Genomic DNA, 18884 nt, shown 5'->3' with positions numbered 1-18884 from the left:
CCCTGAACACTTAATTTAATTTTTAACCATGGCATGTGGGCAAGAGAGAGGTGAAACAGGTTGTCTACACATTACTCAGGCTTGATGGCAAGCCACTCTGCCACAAGGGGTGATTCTTTGCAGAATGAGGACAATAAAAACTAGAGATGGAGGCAGAAAGGGAGGTGGTGGCATCAGAATAACCCGGGGAAAGTCTTTTTCAATCTCTCTATGCTTTCTCCCCTCTCTCTTCTTCCTTGAGAATCTAATATGACCCTGAAGGGATATTCTGAGTCTCACACACACACACACACACACACACACACACTCACACACCACAGCTGCAGCAAGTCACTGCTACTGATTTCCTGAAGTGGGATAAAAGATAGAGGATTTCAATGCTAATGTCCTTTCCAGCCTTTACACTTTAAGACACAGCTTCTATCATTCATATACTTTCAAATTAAGAAAACACACATAAGATCACCAGAGAACAACAAAAGGCAACTCTCCACAGCTAAATGACAGAGTAGATGAAGATGTCTAGAACAAGGGAAATTATTGTATGGTAGAGCTAACCAGGAAGGGTTTCATGGAGGAAATGGGTACTGAGCACAGATGGCTTGATGCACAGATTTTGGACTGAGATCGAGGTGAAGAAGCATGCTGGGGATCTGGCGGGTGTGAGGTGGCAGGAGTAGCTGGAAAGGATGGTGAGGGAGACAGCACTAGTACAGGGGCAGCACCAGATGAGGCTGACCCAGACAAGTGGGGCCAGCAGATCTTGGGCTGCAAAAGGCAGCGAAGCCTAAGCTAACAAACAGTGACTGTGGAGTAACCGCTGGCTGTAAAGCAGGAGAATGTTTGAGCAACACATGTGCTTCAGACAACTCTTTCAGATCATGGCCCAGGATAGTTAAGAACAGAAGGTTTTAACGGGGTTCCACAAACAGACCTTACCTAAGTTACTATATATACAGTACATATGCCAGTCTTTTTCTGCATTCTTTCTCTGAGACCATATTCATACATGCCTTTTGCACAGGAATAAGGATCTGGACCATTTATTCTATTCTCAAAAAGTTATGAGACAACCAGTTTCTGCACCTGACCCGTCATCCCAATTACACACAACAGAGAAAATGTAAGAGTTCAGAAGAAAGTGTTCCAAATTGTTCTTGAGGGTCTTCTCATTGCTTAGATGGAACAGATCAGTAAAGGATAAATCACAGAAAAAAGGCAGCTACGTGACACCAACCAAGGTGATCCTTGTGCAGCAGGGAACCTCTTGTGCAGCAGAGGCTCCAGAGGGGAAGCTAGAGAGGATACTTTCTCAGGCTCACTTTTTCAAGAGTGATGTAAGAGGGGCTTTCGTGGATTACGTGAAGTTGACTACAACATCTAGTCTTACCTGAATCATATCAAACCTCTTCTGCTTAATAAAACCAATGCTTCTCAGAGCTATTATTTCATTTGACTAAAATGTAAGTCACTCAGGATACTTATTTAAGAATTAAATCAGATTAAGTATGGCTAATTCTTAATGGGAATAACAATAGGTTTTCGGAAAATACATGATAAGTAAGAATCATGATATCTCTTAAATCAAATATCAAAACGCATGTTTGTTTCACCACTTCCTAGAGAGAAGTCCTAGTATTTGTAGGAATTTGTTAGGAATATTTCTCAAAGTTAATATTTTTGAAACTAGTGCCAACCCAGGTGGAAAGAACAAAATATTCCTTTTTCAGGATGAGTTTGTGTCCTTTGTAGGGACACGGATACAGCTGGAAACCATCATTCTCAGCAAACTATCACAAGAACAGAAAACCAAACACCGCATGTTCTCACTCATAGGTGGGAACTGAACAATGAGATCACTTGGACTCGGGAAGGGGAACATCACACACCGGGGCCTATTATGGGGAGGGGAGAGGGGCGAGGGATTGCACTGGGAGTTATACCTGATGTAAATGACGAGTTGATGGGTGCTGACGAGTTGATGGGTGCAGCACGCCAACATGGCACAAGTATACATATGTAACAAACCTGCACATTATGCACATGTACCCTAGAACTTAAAGTATAAGAAAGAAAAAAAAATTCCTTTTTCACTATCTTTATTAAAGTAGTGCTGACTTGAACATGCAAATCATAGAAGTTACACCTTTTAAAGCATTTTCAAGGAAATTTATTTTTTAAAATTTCAACTTTGTAAACCCTTGAAAAGACTTGAAAATTTGTTTACAAAAGTACAAAGGAAGAAATAATGGCTCAGAAAGACTAATGAGCTATCAGTGCCACTCTACAGTAAATCCTAAGGTGTTAATTATCTGATTTCCAGGAGGCTTCTTACCCCGAGGTATGCTTGATTTTTGACTGACTATGCACTTCAAGTTTCTATTTTTGATCTGTACATTTCACATCATCTATTACGCTTTCCATTCTCTGAATTACAACAATTTGTACCGGTGTTAGTGATGCTTACCTTATGCCTACATCATAATTATGGGTGTATTATTGTTATATCTTTCCTCTCTGCTGTTCTGTGAATGTATTCAGGGCATGGAGCGCCTCTCACCTCACTTCTATATACAGCATCCAATAAAGTCTGCTAAATGAATGAGTATACAGCATTTAGAGAGTAAGCACGAATCTTACTACAAAGTCTGGTGTGCAAGAAACTGTTCATTTGCCTTTTTTCTGTAACTCGGCTTATTATCTGTTCTACCAGTTGGGAAGCTCTGCCTTCTTGGGGCTGCTTAAGCAGGGCCATATAGTATGGTTCTGGGATTTAGTGCAGTAGCATAGTAATGAGGTCTGGGCTGCAGGCTGCCTTTGGTCTCTGAGTCACCATGCATGCTTTATCTTGACCAACATCAAATTCAGTTGTCACTTTCACTTCTCTACTTTTTGGATATCAGCCGCATTCCACATCAGTAAATGCTCTCTCCTTCAATCACACCACTGCATTGGCTTCTACGATTCCAGTTTCTCCTGGTTTTCTTCCTTCCTCTCTGGCTACACTTGTTTTTTTTTTTCTTCCTTTTTGCTTATCCCTCTCTACCTAATCATTAAGAGTTGCAGTTCCTTGAGATTTAATTGATCTACTCTATCCCTAGGCAATTTCAATCTCAATCAAAAATCATATTATGGGTCCAATGTTTTCTATGAGCTCCAAACATATAAGAACCTATGTAATATCTTCATTTCAACATCCTAAAGACAGCTCAAATTTAATATTGCCATAACCACACAGCTGTACGGATTAGTACTATAACCCATACAAACGGCACCAACATTAATGCAGTTGCATGGAATGTTACCTTCGCACTTGCAGTTGTATAGAATGACACCTCCACCTGTACACGTGTAGAAGTCATCAGGTTTCTCTTCCCTTACCCTCAATATTTGATCCAGCACCAGGCCCTGAAAATTTTACCTCCTGAGTTGTCCTTAGTCAATTTATCTCCTCTATTCCCACCTCCCTAGGCTAAGCTACTTCTATCACCTTTGATCGGAATCAGATCAATGGACTCCAGTGCCCTCCTATTCTGATTACTGTTCCCCTGTAATCAGATCTCATCTTAGCCTTCCACTTCCTGCCACTCCATCATTACAATTGTTCCTCAATGGCTTCTCGGCATTTCTGATAAAGATAGATATCTCTATAGGCCCGCGTGCGGTCCTTCTCTTACTGTCCTCCAGCACATTTCCCCCTTCACTGCCCCTGGCTCTCTGCACCCCACTCTACCTTGTTGACACCGTGTTTCCTCCTAGGATTTTTTTCCCATTACTTAAAACGCTCTCCAACCTCTCCCTTTCGCCTCACTGATGCCTCATGTCCTTCAAACCCCCTTAGGGAAGGCTTCCTCATCAGCCTCCAGAGCAGGTCAAAGCTCCCCACTTTATACTTTTCACAATGCTATGAACCTCTCCTCCTCAGCACTTATTTCTATTGTAATCTCACTTTCATTTGTGAGACCATGAGATGAATGCTTCCACTAGAGTCTCAGCTCAGAGATGACAAGTTCCTGACTGTCTTCCTCGCCACTGACTCATCAGCCGTTGGCATAATGCCTGACACGTGACAGATGCCCAGTAACTGTGTGCCGAATGAGCATTCTTTACAGAGTAAAACAGTATTCCTGAGAAAACTGGCAATGCTTTTATAGGCAAAAACACCAACGGCAGCTTTAAGAAGCAATAACAACACAGAAGACTCCGGTGTTTTCTAACTTTCATCTTGCAATGACAGCATGGCAGGAAAAGGGGAGGGGCAGGTCACACAAGCCAATAAGGTGTGGCCCATGTCTCACAGCTGTTTGCTAGCTTTAGAGACTGAGTACCGGAAAATGTAGACGGTGGTCAAAAAAGACTGCCTACATTCACATTACCCTACACCCATAGAGCAGTAATCCTGGGAAGAAAGGCCTGCTGTCCTCAGAGAAAGGGGAGCAACCATTAGCTTCCCGGGCCCTTGAAGTTCACTTTAGAATAATCATAACAATCAATAACAAAAACGTACTGGGTACTGACTCTGTGTCAGGCACTGGACAATGAAACTTACATACATCATTGCATGTGGGTCACATGATTATACTGCAGAGTGGGTGTAACTGTCCCTAGAGCACAATACTGGGGTTCAAAGAAATAAGTAACTTTCCTAAGACTAAATAACTCGTATATGAAAGAACCGGGATTCAAGCTTAGGCCTGTCTATTTCCAAATCCATTCCATCTGTGTATTCCCTGGTGCTGCTCCTGCTGCAGGAAGAAAGAAAGGAAGCTACAAGCAGCCAAAGCCCACTGGCTGTGGAGGAGGCCAGTGGCTAGTGAACAGTGTGGTCCACAGGCAGCCTTAACACCACTGGTCATCAGGGAGGACCAGAGCAAACAGAAGCAGCAACAGCAGCACAGAGAATGCCGATGAGGTATCAGCAGGACACAAGAAGCCTGTGGGAAGGGTGGAGCCCAGAAGCGAAGGTGTCCACTGTGGGGCCCAGCCCTGCCCCAGTACCAGGGCCCCCAGGACCCTCCAGCAGGGAACAACAGTGGACCTAGTGGAAGTGAAGTCTGGTCCTGATGCTGGTGCGCCTGAACCATACATGTTTTGTTTTATTTTCTACTATGGAATTATCTTGTAACTATAACTTCACAACACTGGTGGCCAGAGACACCCTTGGTAAATATACAGCAAATTTGGAGCTGTGATGCTTTGAGAATAACAGATTTAGGAAAACATACACAGATAAGTTACCAGATTTCTTCAAATAATCAACTCCTAGGGGCTTTAAGGATTTTTCTGTTTGTTTGTTTGTTTGTTTTAAATTATTCATTACTTGACAAAGAGGCTTAGGAATCAGAAATACATAACACTAAAGGTTGTCAAGGAATCGATATTTCCTGAGAGTGTGTTTATTTACAGAGTCTGAGAAAGAGACATGGTTCACATTGGGAAGAATTAGAAGGCAGGTGGAGAAATGCTTTTTGAGACCAATCAAGCCACGGGTCTTCAAAGGTTGCCAGAAGTTTTTAGAAAGGAGAGTGACACGATGGAAGCCACATCTCTAAAGATACTAGTGACAGCAGTCCCTAGGAAGTGACAGAAGGATAAAGAAAGTGGCACAGGGAAGCTGTAAGGAAGCTGAAGGCAGAAGAGCAGCTGTGAGGACAGAGGGTAGAGGAGGACACCTGAGGAAGTGGAAGGAGAGGCTGAGAGCCCCTGATAACCGAATATTGAGGCAGGAGTACACATTGATTCCATGTTCTGCTCCATAACTGAATGAAGAAATCACGGAATCATTCATTAATAGAAAACGTGTGAGGAGTCAGCTCATCTCCCTGAGGAGGCCGGGGCAGTGGAGGCGTACCCAGAGAACCTCAGGATTGTTGCCCGACAGACACACACAGATGGAGCACAGGCACCCCTACATCTCTCTCCCATTTCTGTCCAACTCCCCCATGTCCTGACACTGGTTATCTGCAAATAAGTGCACATACACAAGAAATAGGATAATATCCAAATTTTACACAAATATGCAGCTCCTTCATCTTTTGGACCACACATGCTAAACACTAAGCAAATAAGACAAATACATCAAAGTCTAGAAATACCAAATGTATAGATGTAGAAGCACACCAGAGGTTACCTATGATGGAGAGGGGGTGGGGAATAACTGCAAATGGGCATGAGGGAACATTTTGGGGTGACAGAAATGTTCTAAAACTGGATTGTGTTGGTGGCTACAGAACGCTATACATTTGCTACAAACTACTGAACTGTACACACTTACAATGGGTGAACTTTAATGATATGTCAGTTTTCCCTCAGTAAAACCATTTTGTTTGTTTGTTTGTTTGTTTGTTTTTAATCGGTAAGAGCTATGGGGAAAAAATACAGGTTAAGATGAATTGAGAGTGAAGGGGTTGGGGTGGTAGGCAGGTTGCAATTTTAAGCACAGTGATCACAGTGGGCTTCATTAAGAAAGTGACATTTGAGCAAAGACCTGAAGGAGGTAAGACAGTGCGCCTGCGGGTAGGCAGGTGGCAGGGCATTCCAGGTCGAGGGTATTACCAACTGTGAGACACCAGTTCTAAGGCAGGAATGGGCAAGGCAATGGGAGATAAGAGGGGGTAGATGGTATACAGGGTCTGGTTCTCGGGATGGAAGCTGCTGCAGTTTTGGGCAAAGAAATATAGCCTCATTCAGGTTTTAAAATAAAAACTTTGGCTGCTGTGTTGAGAACAGTCTATAGGAGGCAAAGAAGACCTTCTGGGGATCTGCTGCAATGATTTAAACAATAGGTAATGTTGACTGGGATGAGAATGGTAGTGGGAAGTGGTGACATATGGTCAGATTCTGGGTATACTTTGAAGGTAGAGCCAACAGAATTTCCTGACTGTTTGGATGTAAGTTGTGAGAGAAAGACGCTAAGGATGTTTCCAAGGTTTGGGTGCTGAACAACCAAAAATGAAAAGGCTCTGAATGAGGTAGGCTTGAAGGAAAAATAATTGTAAAGCATGTATAGGGAACTATGCTACTAAGTTCTATGTGCCAAATCATTTCACATTCTTTGGGTGACTTTTTTAAAGGCTTCCTTCACTATAAGGTAGGTTTCCTTCCAATACATTGATTAGTTAAGATACTTTAGAGAAATGAATGGTCATGCAAATGTAGACATGTCTATTTAAAATCCTGATTCTTAGCATTCTTTATCCTTAGTCATTGGATTGTGGAATATCTCTTTTTTTAAATAATTTCTTAATTATATTCCTAGTGACATTAGACTTAGCCTGCCTATAAAGGTCCTACTGCTGGCCCCAGCCAACCAACAAAAAGTACAGTGACACCAAAGGCAGTCAGTCACTCCTGAGTGATTCTCTTAAAGGGACAGGCTGAGCTGAGAAAAGGCCCTATCAATGTTGGGATATAGTAATAAAATCCACGTCCTATCTCAGAGCAAATTCAAGAAGCACCACATAGAAGGACCAAAATTCAAGGCCAGTCTATCTTGAGATTTATTTCTCCTTAGGAGAAACTGTGAAGAGATGGAGTAGGAAAAGGTCATATTCTTGTATAGAGATTTAAATAAATATGTACTGTCATTTCCTGATGTAAAATAGAGATTTTTCTTTCTTTGAATTCTACATTTACATAGATTTGGTTCCTTCTTATTTATTCTGCACATTTGGTCACTGGACTTCTCTATGCAGTCATTATCATTAATATACAAGTTAGAAATACACATTAGACTCAGCAGCTGTGCCCAAGGCTATTACTCCCTATAATTTGGCACAGATGGCCAAAGAGATGATTTTGGCAGGATGGTCCAATACTAACCACCCAATGAGGCTGCAACTTCAAAATCAATTGATGATAGACGTGGTTTCACAGTTAATGTTCCCTCTTTCCTCCTGGACCCCTCCTCTTTTCCTTGACAAAAAAGGCAGAAGAGTCCAACCAAAATCTAATTTGCCGAAGTTCCACAGACAGCATTTACCTTACTTTATAGGGGTGAAAAGGTAACTTGATAAAACAATTCTAGTCCTGAAATGGTCATTCTTCAGGTCAAAAGACTTTTTCTTGAAGTCAAAAATATTATTAAGCATTAAAAAGTTTCCTGCAATAGGAATTAAGCAGGCTTGTACCTAACTCAGTATCAGAAAACCATCACAATAGTCAATAATAATTAAATTGCCACAGACAGGTAAACCTAAGTATGAGGTCTGCCCTTCTCTCAGCTAGTCACACACCACAAAATGAATTATCCTAAAATTACAATTAAGCACATCCAATCATGCATAACCTTGATCATTTTTGTAGATGTCGGCAATTCATTTATGCCTTTCAAGTTGTCTAATGGCAAGGTTTTTTTTCTTCTTCTCTGTATACTGGTGCTTAACAATTGCATATCTCCTCAAAATACCTAATATTCAAAAGCACATTTTGAGCCTTCCCAAAAATAAAGATCAAGCTACAATTTGAAACTGTAGCCTCTCTGCTCCTCAAATCCTGCTATATCCATACTATCCTACAACAGTTCACTACCAACCTGTTAATCAATGACTCATAAGATTTCATCCACAGTGGAAATGGCATTCTCCAGTTGGCTTACATAATGCCATCTAATCACTATCAATGCTCTAAATCTCAAAAGATATAAAATAAAAACACACCTAGTTTTATCTTACACAGAAATGTATGTTATTAATCAACCGAAGTGTCATATGGACAACTATGAGGATATTAGCTGCTCTCTGCAGCAATCTGCCTAATTAGTTGTACACAAATTTTAGTAGAAAATGATAACTTCCGTTTTGGTAGTAAAGATGTTAATCACACATCAAGACTTCTACCCAGACAGGGCACCTGGTTGGTAGAGAATTGTCTGTGTTGTTTAAATGTCCACTGAGTATCTGGAGAGCAGTGACCTCAGAACTGATTTAACCTGCTATTTTTTGTTGTTGTTAAGTGTGAATGACAAGAAAGCTGAGGCCCAGATCCAGACGGTCTGGCTGGTCCTTGGAAGGTGGTAATAAGAAGCAGAGTGTGAGCAGTTCACTGCACTCTAGACCACATCTCCCAAAGTAGACCTGTCACCATAATCAGTCAACGGGAGTTTCTTAATACACAAATATCTCAGTACTAATGCAGATTCTCACACAGTAAGTATAGAAGATCCAGTAATCTATATTTTTGAAACAACCTCAGGTCATTCTGAGCACCAGCCTGGTTGCAAACCTCTAGAGTGCACATATTTGCAGGACAGTGGTAAATATATGCTTTTCTGATGCAAAGTCCTACAATGCCCAATCAAAACCAATACCAGAGCACTCAATACAAATAAAGTACTTAACGTATCTAATTTTATCTCATGGATGACTATGTGAGAAAAGTGAGATTCTTTGTGTTATCCCAATTTATACAGAAGGAGACTTAGGCACAGAGTTCTGAAGTCAAGGTAACTCCCTACAGAGTGAAAACTCAAGGAAACTGATTCCACCTGCCTTTGCTCTCCCAATCCACTTACTGTGTCGACCACTAGCCTAACCGTAATCCACAGAAACAGTAAGAGTGAGACATTTTCAATACTGATGTGTGACTTGAGCCACCATAAGTGAGTGCTACCTAAAGAAAAGGCCTTATTAACCCTGGCACTGTTCTTAGGAGGCCTCAAAACTGGCCAAAGAGGGACATGTGGCTGGTTCCGGGGAGATGACCCTCTGTCCCAGCTGAGATAATGGTGGGTACTATGCCACCACATAGAAAGACTCTCTCCTGAAACTGTCAATATGCTTCCATCCCTGAGCTCAACTGTGGAGCTCCAGATACAAAGGGGAGATGCATTACATCTAAGAACTAAGGAAGTTCTTGAGAGCAATGACAACCTGTGTTTCTTAAACATCTTGGTCAACAGTTGGCCACTGATGTGAAGGGCTCACCTAATGCTGAGAGGCAAGAAGTCCTCTTTCCAAACTTGCCTTGTCCCTGCATCCAACAAAGGAGTCATACACCAATAGCTGCTGACTGAGGCACTCCAAGTTTCCACATGAACAAAGAATGGATGGCAACAGAATTCTGAAGCAATCACAGGATATAAATTTCCCGAAAGAGGTCAAAGTAGAGGAAGCAGAATTCCAAGAATACAATGCCCAAAAGGAAAAATTCAGTAATCAAGGCACATGTTTTGAGGGGTATGGGAATTTCATCCCTCATTAGGTCCAGGAGTAAAATATGTCGTTATTTTCAAAGGCTTTATGTAGGGGTGATGCTCCTGCACAGATAAACTATGTAACTAATTCCTCCTGTCCTAATTCCACGCTAGTGAAATCCTTAACCACTAAACTCTTAGCCACTAGGAAAATAATGTGCTGCCCAAAGAATTCCACCCACATCTGCAAACCCCTTGGCAGTTACATATACAGAATATATTAATATTTGATGTTAAAGCAATTAACAAAATGTAATGACAATAATTAATTGCAGGCTTCTGATGGGTAACATTGATAAAAACAGCATGAAACACAGAAATCAAAAATTGGCAACTTGGTAAGGTACAGTGGCTCAGATCTATAATTCCAGCACTTTGGAAGGCCAAGGTGGAAGAACTGCTTGAGCCCAGGAGTTCGAGACCAGCCAGGGAAACATAGTGAGACACCCATCTCTACAAAAAAATTTTTTTTAAATGAGCTGGGTGTGGTGATACACACCTATAGTCCCAACTACAAGGGAGACTGAAGTGGTAGGATCGCTTGAGCCCAGAAGATTAAGGCTGCAATGAACTGTGACGATACCACTGCACTCCAGCCTGAGTGACAGAGCAAGAATCTGTCTCAAAAAAAAGGAAAAAAAAATGACAACTTTGTGAAACAGTACAAGGTGAGAGAAGGGAAACATCAGAAAACCCTATAGATGACACTAAGATTCACAAATCTTAGGGATTTCAGAAAAAAAGTCAAGTTAAATGCTGTATAGAAAGGCCTAAGGGCTGTGCATGAGTTTCTTAAATGACTTTTGCTCTATTAGGAGGTCCCATCTGTAGGTGATCTGGAATACCTCCAAGAAATGATAAATGGCTTTGGCCCAAAGCTAAAGAAGATAAGCTATGGCAAAATTAAATCAGATTGTAGGTAATTAACGTTTTCGTGGAAGAAAAAACAAAACATTGATTTCATATTTCTTTAGGCTTTGAAGTCTCAAAAAAAAAAAAAAAAAAAAAAAAACCCAGTTAGTTCTATCAGCTCAAGGACATCAGGCTAGGAAAGACTAATGAAGCTTTACGCAGCCAAAGGGGCATCTGATTACATCTACACCACTGCCTATCACAAAAACAGCGTTTTGTTTAAAAAGAAAGTCTCTTTTCAGAAAATGTCAAGCAGAGTAGATGACGAAGCAAGTGAATGAGAGACTCTATCAAAATAAGTCTCCTCCACTCAGATACCTATATCAATTATGAACCTAAATTTCCAAAATAATAACCATAACTATTGCTTGGGGAGTGGTTTACAATAAACCAGTATCTTCACATTTAGAGTAGGCTTTTTTTTCGTAATGATTTTGCAACTGTGCTGGTCTGCGAATGTGATGCAGACACAAGACCTGGCACTGATGTCATCTCGGCTACCATATTTTTCAGCTGGGAATCTACACCTCACTATAATCCATCTCCATTACAAAACATTTTTTACCATATTCTCTTCTGGAGCCATAAAGAAATGAGTAAAGGATTTTCTGTCTTTAACAATCACAAAACTTGTCTTTCTTATTTGAGGCATCTCAAGTAATGTTACCAACTAGTAAAAATGCATCTGAATTATGAAATTGCACTATATCTTTACAAATACTGAAATATATAAATATATGCATACATGCATACCAGGTATAAGCAGAGCACATTTAGCACAAGAAAAAGTATTTTATTTAAGGATGTGCTTTATAATCCATTGTATGATGAAAACAGAGCTTAGCTTGGTCTATGGGATCCTACAATATACTGCTCAGGCAAACTTCCTACAAGTGTAGTAGGCTGCTAGCAGTTCCTTCTGCTGTCTAGGTTCTCCCTAAGCCCATGAGCTGGGGGTGACTTTGAAAAGAGGCAAGTCATACTAATCTCATGTGCACTCCTGGGTCATCTGAAACTCACATGATATTTCAACACAGAAGAAGGAGTCTCTGGTGGGAACAAGGAATGGGTGAGGTCGTGGTGCAGAGAAAAAGAAAAATATATATATTTAACTAGAAAGTATTCTGTTTGGGAAGGTTTTAATCGTATCTGACTTGAAATTTGAGGAGTGTTTTTTTTTTTTTTTTTTTTAAATCCTGGTGAGCTTTTGACCTTTCCATAAAATTTACATAATTCAGCATGAAGGGAAACTTCTAGTTGTCAAGAAAGATGTGGGCTCTAGAAATTGACCTTACAGAAAGGCTAACAGGTCTGTACCCGCCAGGTACTTGATGCTGCCACTATTAATTCTACAGAGAACACAAGGGGCAGCTCTGTGCTTTTTGCAGATGTGGACCCCTGAAGAGATCCTATGATAGACCTCAGAGAGCTGCCTGGGTAGGAGGAAACTGACTGACCCTTCCTCCTTTTCCTTGTGACCAGGCTGATGCTCCAGGAGCTGCATAAAAGAGGGAAGAGTGGCTTGTCAGAGAGAAAAGACATCATTGAGTCCAAGCTATGCATCCCTCTCCCTGGGAGAGCCCACGTAAGCAGCATACTGCATCACTAAAAGCTCCATAGCATAACTAGGGTAGCTCTGCTCCAAGGTCTGCACACCAGATTAAGACATTTTTACATGGCTCAGGAAATTTAAATGAATTCCACCATCATTTTGAGGAAGGCAAAGGAGTGGGGAAAGGAGAGGCAAAGGGAAGGAATTAATAAGTACTGAGATTTTATTATACACCAACACTGTACTAGATGTCTCTATACATATCTTATTTAATCTTAAAACAACTCCATAATCTAGGTAACAGAATTCCCATTTTACAGATGAGGAAAATGAGAACTAGAGGGGATACGTAACTGCACTGTGAGTCACAGAACCAAGAAGTATCAGATTTAGTATTCAAATCCAGGCTCCAAGGCTCAGGTTCTTCTGGTTGTGCCATGCTACCTTGCACTTTCAATTGTAGAACTAAAAATCATAAATAATAAGGTTTCTAAGTAATGATTTTAAATGAGGTATCAGAACTTGTGTCATAAAAAATTGCAAAATGCCTCCTCCACTGCTCTATTGTCTGTGCCATTAGCATCAAATATGTTCTCACTGAAGCAATCAGCTAGATGGGACTTCTTTTTCCATCAATATCTTGTATAACAAACTGGTTGTATCATCTGGGTGGGGAAGGGAGGGGGTAGGCCTGCTTCTAAGTAACTGGAACTGGCTCATCTGGCATGGAAAGCAGAATACATTATGCCTCAAATAAACATGTAGGAAAATGTTGTCAAGAGTCCATGAAAACTGCCAAAGACATTTCTTCTTCACTTAAAAATTATCTTATCAGGTTGGTGACTTCAACCTTGCAAGGGAAGAAGCTATTTTAGACAAATTTATAGCTTTCAATGCTTTTTGCCATATGTGGAACTAATCTGACTCCAAGTCAAGTCTGCAAAACTTTTTTTTTCTACATAGTTCATTTAAAAATCTCACCAAAACTTATAGTGCCATATGTCAAAATCAAGTTAAATTAAATACATTAATGCATTGCAATGTGCATATGAAATGGGGAAAGAACAAAAGAAATACGAAGAAAGTTGAGCACTTCACATTGCTCAGCTCCTCTTAGGTAAAGATCTTGACAAGAAGGGCTTGGGAATGAAGGTTCTGATTAGAAATGCCAGGAAAAAGGTGAACAAAATGAATTCCATTTACTAATTCCCAACAAGAGAGAAAGTAAAATGTTCTAGGATAAATTCTTAAGTTCTACTCTACAAATTGGAAAGCAATTCTGAAATAATAAGCAGTCATATAAGCAGAGAAGGGAAGTAAGACACTGCCTGACACAGAGACATAGCCACATCTATCTCTGCTGTCACCAAAAAGCCCCTTGCTTATTAAGAAAGATGGGCTCCTTACAGGATCATTTTTTCATAATATTTTCCATTACTTGCCAAATGTATCTGTGAAGAGCAAATCATCATATTGGCTTATATTGTACTTGATAGGAATTAAAATCCCTCCAACTTTAAAGTAAATTTCTATCATGACAAATATCCCCAGTGCTAGACTCTAGCTATGTCGCCTTCTATTTTATTTCATCCTGTTACCTTGTGCTGAACATTCTAACAGGTAGCTCTCCCACCCGTCACCAAAGATCTAGTACTTAAATGCAAGTCTCACTCCCACTTGCTTGTCACATTTCTTTCATATCTATACTGATGCAATAAAAACACTGACCCAACTAGGATCAAGATTATAGTACATTTATCTGTCACCAAAGCCTTCTGTCTGGATTTGAGTATAGCTTTTCAAATGGTTAACATACAGCCCACATTTTTCCTTTACTTGTCCCAAACATATGAGACTTCATCAAAAGTATATGCAACTTTAAAATCTGTATCTGTAAGAGCTTCCTTAGCCTCCAAGTCTATGACTCTACTAGAAAAAAAAAAGATGACATCTTTTATCATCTAATTTGCCAGAATCTTTTCCCATTATTGAAAATCCATATATTTATCCACTCCAAATGAATTCATATAAAATATGTGTATGCTTTTTCTATAGAAAAGTGATATCATGAGAAGAAATTATGTACCAGCCACTGAACATTAAAAATATAGACACATCATCGTGGTTTATGGGTATTTATCACGTGCCAGTCTCTGTATAGAGAATATAATATTGGTTTTTCCCTTGCCTTTATGTTCAGTCTTTTAGAAGAATCAGTACTACATTCTCCAGATTCTCCTCTATGGTTACAACTCTTCTCCTAGTCTCCTTCCCGAATTTGTCTTCCTCCATCCCCTCCCACCCATCCGCAGTTGCATCTTCTGCTGCACTCTGTCTTCGAGACCATAGTTCTTCCAAAGCTTTCATCACCCGCTCAGCTACAATAAGCTCATCAATATCAGGTATCACTAGCATCATCCTCTTAACCCACATTTCCAACAGACTGTCTGGTGGAGACTCCCATCTTTCAATAGCTATAAGGATTTTCATTTAATAGAATCACACCCAACTGTCAAGTTCCAGCACTAATCCCCCTGCTACATAGGGACTGACCTGATCCCCACAATCAGAACACTTAAAAATTTTTCCCTGTGTCTGAGCTTCTATGGAATCTTATATTTCCATTGTAACATTTAACACATAACTCCCTCAAAATCACAATTATGTACATGTCTATAAGCTGCATTAGATAGCAGTTGAGAAGGAATGTGAAGAGAGAAGAGCAGCTGAGGTTGCAAGATTTTTCATTGGTCCAATTGGACTTCGCAGTGTTAGATTCTCCATCTGTAAAATGGAAATAAGATGCTCAGTTTATAGAGTCACTGTGAAGCCAATATGGAAGTAGCTTGCTCACAGAAGAGCTCAAAAAGTGGACGCTGCCAGGAGCAGTGTGTTTGCTCTGAATCCTTGAGGACTTTGTTAGAACATTACTAACACACACCTGCATAGCTCCTTACTAGGGGTGCAACATATTTCCACGAAAGGAAAACTGAAATGGCTTTATTTACTGTTAAGGCATCTTTCCAGAGGGGGATTTTAGAAGTCACTGTTCAAATCTTTTGGCTTTTCCTTTTAACTACACCCTCTCTGGATCCACCAAAGAGACAATGTAAATAAAATGACACTCCTCTCTGACTACTTACCTACTTCAGTGAAGTCCACTAGCATCTCTGTAGCTCTAGGAGAAACGGGAGAAAATGGCAGCTTCTCAAAATGTATTTACCCCACTACAAGATAGTTATTTAAGGAGTAAACATTTTATATACCAGCGTGCTGGGATTTAATGTCTCTGAGTTCCCACTTATGTTTTTGCTCCTTTGGCATCTTGCAGTATTCAGTGGTGGGTTTTAACTAATTACGTAACACTTTAATCAGACGTTTTCATTAAAGGCTCAGGATGCTCCATTTGCTGACCAATCCTACGTCTTCCTATAACAAGCACTCAACTTTTTTTACGGCAAGAAAAAAAACATTAAGCCAGGAACATAAGTTCTAAACTATAAATGCTTTTGTTTCACCAGATGCAAAAATTCCTATTTTGGAGCACTTCATGCTCTTTTATTTTCTGAGATATAAGAGAGAGATCTAGGAAACCTCAAAAAATTTTTGAACCAGTTTATTGAAGAACAAAGGTAGAGCATTTATTAGACTTTAATATTGAAATAAAATACTGATCACTCGCAGTGATGGATGTATTTGTTCACATCAGTATTTTGTTAGAGAATAAAAACTTAAAATTGAGTGAGACCTCAGTAGTTATGGGTTGCTAACCAGCAGGCCACAGGCCAGATATGACCCAGATACATTTTTTAATGTGGTCCTTACAGTTTTTAAAATTAAGAATACCTCATATAAAAAATCTAGAAGCTTCTGTTTTCCTTAAAAACCTGTCATGTTTTAGAGCCTGGACAATAACAATCAGCTCCAGTGGAGCGGGAGCTGCCTCCTTTACAGTGGTTTGCAAGTTCCAGAGGCCACAGTTCACGCTCCACTCCCTACCCTCTCTCCCACGTGTCTTCTCTAGGCCTGCCCCACTCCTTTATAGCACTTGCCAGATCCCTGCACACATCTGAAACGCACACACAACTTTTTTTAAGGGCAAGGAGACTGGGTCTAGAAAGGGCTTCCCTATTCACTAGCTGTGACCTTCAGCAAGGTTTGAGTCTTGGGTTCCTCAGCTTTAAATGGAAGGTAATTTATTGGCCTCAAAGGGTTGTTGTGAGGATTAAAAAAAGAAGTATATGAGAAGTGCTTTTTACACTGTAATGTAAAATGTTTGTCGTCATCATTCACCTCCCAAAGCTCTGTGGGTTGCATAAATCCCCTCTATCTACCTCAGTCATTACTTGGCTTACTTGCTCCTCACATTATTTATTACACTTTTTATGACAGAGTTTAAAATCTAAATTAGAAGAATTTGACTTATTTTCTTGTGTCATTTAACAAGAAGTAGAAAAGATGAACAAAGATCCAAGGAAAACAAAATGAATTCTTGAATACCAGTGGATCTTTACTGGGCCATTTGTTTGTGAGGGAGGCATGAAATTCGTGCAAAATGTAATTACTGGATTGCTGATGCCTTTAAGTACTGTGTTACAAGTTCACCCAATAGACACCTGAGGCCTCAAAACAAAACAAAACTGGTAGCCCAGGTATGAGGGGCTTCTGTGAAAGAGAAGCACTGACCTCTTCCATGGGCCTATCAGTGTTCTAGTAGAGGACCCAGTCCCATCAGAAAAAAACACAAAACAAAAACAACTGCACTTTCATATAAGCTGTAGTAAGCCATGGCACATATTTTATATCTATCTCTGTACATGTATAGAGATAAGACAGATCTTAAAAAAAATCAATAAGAGATTTTAAAGAAAACAGAATCTTCTCAGAAATGAGCAGAGCTGCAGAAAACTGCGCTTCAATACTGATGCAGGGGATATAAAAATGCTAGCAAAGATGTATGTCATGAATGCTACCTTCTTACGTTACAAATTCACAAACATGTATTCCTGTTCTGCTTAATTCACAACAGAAGCTCATCCTTGTGTGGGGAACCACAATTAAAACATCTGCTTTTAACTTAAAATAATCACGACTAAGTGAATTGCAAAATAAAACTGGAAATAGAGGGGAAGAAGGGATCTAAACCGGAGTCAGCTTTCTTTATAAGATCACCAAAATGGGAGTAAATTATGATTCAAGACACAATCCGTTGAAAAATTCATCTGACGAATCCTTTTTAAAGCATACCATATAGTGTAATTACAGCTTTTCTTGAAGTTGAATGAAACCTCCACCTGAATACAGATTAACGAATGCCAAATTACCACAAGGTCCTCAGTATATATTTTATTTTAAATATCAAAATAAATAACAGCATCATTTAAGAAACCAGTTCTTTCAATAGATGTCCCAGGGCTGATGTTTAAGCAAGTCTCCTTGGCAACCAAGGAGCACAGTACATATTGGGCTGGGGGGGGGGGGCGGGGGAAGAGAAGAAGTGGGGAGCGACTCCAGGGCTGGCAGCATAAGTAATCTGAGTAGTGCCTGCTCCCGTTAGACGACACGGGCAGAGGCTGCATGGGCTGCAAGCCCCTGAAATGTCAACTCCGGGTCTGCCCCCACTGGCGCACCAGCAGCCTCCCACCCTCTTCCTCGGGTCTGCAGAACAGGTTACAAGGAGAGAGACTGGCTTACCCGATGGGGTGAGCGGTCTGCTGGGTTAGGTGCCCGAGACGGCAGCGCAGGCACCGGCCTCTCCTTGATGCACAATGGCTCTGCTTCGCCCCACGATGCTGAGGTTAAGAGAACCCGCAGTAGCTTCGCTCTGCTGGTTCGGGGATGCAGTAGTGAAGACGAGCGTCCTACAGTGTTTGTGTGTGCAAAAGTGTGTGTGTGTGTGCCTGCGTGCATGTGTGTGCGCGCGTGTGCCTGCGCGCTCCCGGACTGTCGCGCGGGGAAACTGCTCCCTAGTAAATAAAAAGCCCTAGCCAGCACTGCAGGTGGCACGTCCCGCTAGCTCCGCCCCAGGCGGTCGCGTCAGACTGGAGACGCACCTTGGCACCCCCGGGGCGGGTTCAGACGCCACAGGGCTCCGCCTCCTCCCGCCTTCAGCGAGCCCGCGCGCTCGCTTCCCCTCCCCCTTCCCTGCGATCCCGCGCATATCCCTTCTCTGCCCGGCGCGCAACGCCGCCGCCAGCCGCCAGCGAGCTCGCTCCCCCGCCGCCCCCC

At 41.0% G+C, this 18884-nt stretch overlaps 1 protein-coding gene across 8 annotated transcripts in view; it reads right to left on the bottom strand.

Annotated features, from left to right (window-relative positions):
- KLHL32 (kelch like family member 32) overlaps positions 1 to 18884 on the bottom strand; it is a 242603-nt gene that overhangs the window by 195624 nt on the left and 28095 nt on the right. For 7 of the 8 annotated variants that reach the window (XR_005241332.2, XM_008007533.3, XM_038001103.2 and 4 more), the window contains exon 1: positions 18351 to 18744. The exons of the other annotated variant lie outside the window; for it this stretch is intronic. The gene's annotated coding sequence lies outside the window, so the exon portion shown is untranslated. Of the gene's footprint in view, positions 1 to 18350; positions 18745 to 18884 lie in introns of those variants that run through there. 8 annotated transcript variants of the gene reach the window in all.

Source organism: Chlorocebus sabaeus, chromosome 13 (assembly GCF_047675955.1).
Source record: "Chlorocebus sabaeus isolate Y175 chromosome 13, mChlSab1.0.hap1, whole genome shotgun sequence".
Lineage (NCBI taxonomy): Eukaryota > Metazoa > Chordata > Mammalia > Primates > Cercopithecidae > Chlorocebus > Chlorocebus sabaeus.
Note: the sequence above shows the minus strand (reverse complement) of the source record. Positions and strands in the feature narration are given on the sequence as shown.